Source organism: Humulus lupulus, chromosome 6 (genome assembly GCF_963169125.1).
Source record: "Humulus lupulus chromosome 6, drHumLupu1.1, whole genome shotgun sequence".
In the NCBI taxonomy this organism is placed as follows: Eukaryota; Viridiplantae; Streptophyta; class Magnoliopsida; order Rosales; family Cannabaceae; genus Humulus; species Humulus lupulus.
The window spans coordinates 149,190,409-149,193,105 of NC_084798.1; the positions used below are offsets into that span (position 1 = coordinate 149,190,409).

Below are 2,697 nucleotides of genomic sequence, written 5' to 3' on the forward strand. Positions count from 1 at the left end.
TGGCGGTACTAAAAAAAAAGTTGAGGCGCGCCACTTTTCCCCGCAAAGCCCGCTAAGTCCATTTTTATTTTTTATTGATGTTATTGTGCCCTAAATTAGGTATATATCTCTCTCTCTCTTGCGTGAAACTAGAAGGAACGAGTTCGATTTTTTCACTGTCTGCATTTAGATTCAAAGATCGCTCTGAGGTCCGACCACACTAAAATCAGCTCTCTCTCTCTTGCGTTTTCCTTTTAAATTGGAAACTTCATTTCGTGTAATGTTTCTGGCTTATACCCTCTTCATCTCTCTTGTTTTCTCATAATTTTGTGCCAATCTCTTTCCATGATTATCATTCCTCCGTTGGTTGGTGCCAGAGAAGAAAAATATATTCATTTTACCATTTGAGCATCTAGGTTACAGTATTGCTTATCAGTATAAAATGACATTGCCTGTAGGGGAAATTTAACTCTCAGTTGCGTGAAATAACTGAAGAAAGGACGAAAGAGATTAGAGATTTACTACATAATAAGGAAGCTCACCATGATCGCAACGTCACACTCAGTTACCAAAAGTTACGGATGAGAAGATAAGAGAGATGAAAGATCAACTAATAAGAGCTGAAGCATACTTAAATTTTGCACCACCAGGTAGTAATTCTCATTTAGTAAAGGAGTTGAGACTACGAATTAAAGAGGTGGAACAAGCACTTGGTGAGCATACAAAGGATTCAGAGTTGTCCAGGAGGTATATAATTTTGTTTTATTTTTTAATTGTTTTCTGTCATAGTGAGTTCCAGAGATTCATTTCAATCTAAAACCCGCGATATTGCAGTGCTTTGCAAAAAATGAGACACATGGAAACTTCATTGTCTAAAGCCAGTGCGTTGTACCCTGATTACTCTACCATGGCTGCTAAGCTCCGTGCTATGGCTCACACAACCAATGAGCAAGTGCAGTCGCAAAAGAAGCAAGAAGCATATCTTGTCCATATTGTTGCACGAGCTACCCTGAAAGAGCTCCATTGTCTCGCTATGCGCCTTACTGCCAAATGCTTTACTTTGGAGCCAGAAGAGAGGCAGCTTCCCAAGCAACAGAAGCTAAAATTTTTGCATGATCAAAACCATCATCATTATGTTGTCTTCTCTAATAATATTCTGGCATGTGCAGTGGTTGTCAACTCCACTGTTTCTGCAGCGGAGATAATTTGAATTCCTACTATTCTTCTATGTTTCCTTTCCCAATAATGCAGATTTTAAGCAATGGTAAAAAAATGTTGCGGCAGCTTCTTGGCTTTTATTTCATTCTACACTTGTAACTACTGATTCTGGATTCCATGATATTGTTGGTATGAAATAGATATATCAGACCTTGATCGTTGTTTCTTGTCATAAAATTGTGCAGGAACCAAAGAAAATTGTTTTCCATGTGGTGACTAATTCGCTCAATTTCCGTGCAATCTCAATGTGGTTCATATTGAACCCTCCAGGCAAAGCCACAATCCAAATCCAGAGCATAGACAGTTTTGGGTGGTTGTTTACCGAGTATAATAATCCAATATTGAAGCAAGAGTCAAGTGATTCCAGATTTACTTTTCAACTTAACCACCTTCGTTTCTCTCTACCCGAGATCTTCCCTGCACTGAATAAGGCAGTACTCTTTGACAATGATGTGGTGGTGCTAAGAGACATAACTGGGTTGTGGCATCTTGACATGAAGGGAAAAGTAGTTGGAGCAGTACAAACTTGTCAGAAAGGAAAATCTTCATATCGCCAGATGGACACCTTTCTCAACTTTTCGGACCTTTTTGTAGCGAAGAGTTTTGATATCAATGCATGCACTTGGGCATTTGGATTAAATCTATTTGATCTACAGGTGTGGAGAAAACAAAATCTGACTGCGGTCTACCATAGATACTTACAAATGGTACATCAAAATCTCTTCACAATAACTACTTAGTTCCACTTGAGCCTTAAACTTTATTACCCAGTTGATTACTTAAAAATAAAAAATTACTTTAGATATAAGCGATCATTATAATATAATTTGATGGTTATTTTTTCTGGGTGATTGGTTGCAGGGTTCTGAGCGACCCTTGTGGATGGCTGGGAGTTTGCCCTGGATGGGTTACCTTTTATAAGAAAACGGTGGCTTTGGACCGGCGATGGCATATCACTGGACTGGTTTATGACTCTGAATTGGTTCATGGGGACATTGAGAGAGTAGCAGTGTTACATTACAATGGAATTATGAAGTCTTGGTTAGATATAGCAATTGGGAAGTACAAGCAATATTGGAAAAGATTTGTCAAGTTCGATCACCCGTATTTGCAACAGTGCAACATCCACGAATAATTGAACATTTGTAGGATCATCAATAGAGAAGGGAGTACAATACACGTGATAATGATGATTCATAGCAGAAAAATTTTACAGCCTTTTTTTCTTGCCTTAGGAACTTCACTTGTTCACTTTATTCTTTTTACCATAATGATTCTTCATGTTCATTTGTATTTTATATCTTTATTTATCATATACTATTTGCTAAAAGGTCTCACTATCAATCAATACCTCATTTCCACCATAAAACAAATATTAATTCTTCAATTCTTACTCATTCTATGGCTCTATTTCCTAATATGCTGCTTGTGTCTCTCAACCCCAATATTTCTCATCCAGGGATTGTAGAAAAAATGCCTCTAAGAAATTTCATTCACTGT

The 2,697-nt window shown here is 37.6% G+C and overlaps 1 pseudogene; it reads left to right on the forward strand.

Annotated features, from left to right (window-relative positions):
• Nucleotides 1-324: 324 nt before the first annotated feature.
• Nucleotides 325-2,461, forward strand: LOC133785545 (probable galacturonosyltransferase 6; annotated as a pseudogene).
• Nucleotides 2,462-2,697: the final 236 nt, after the last annotated feature.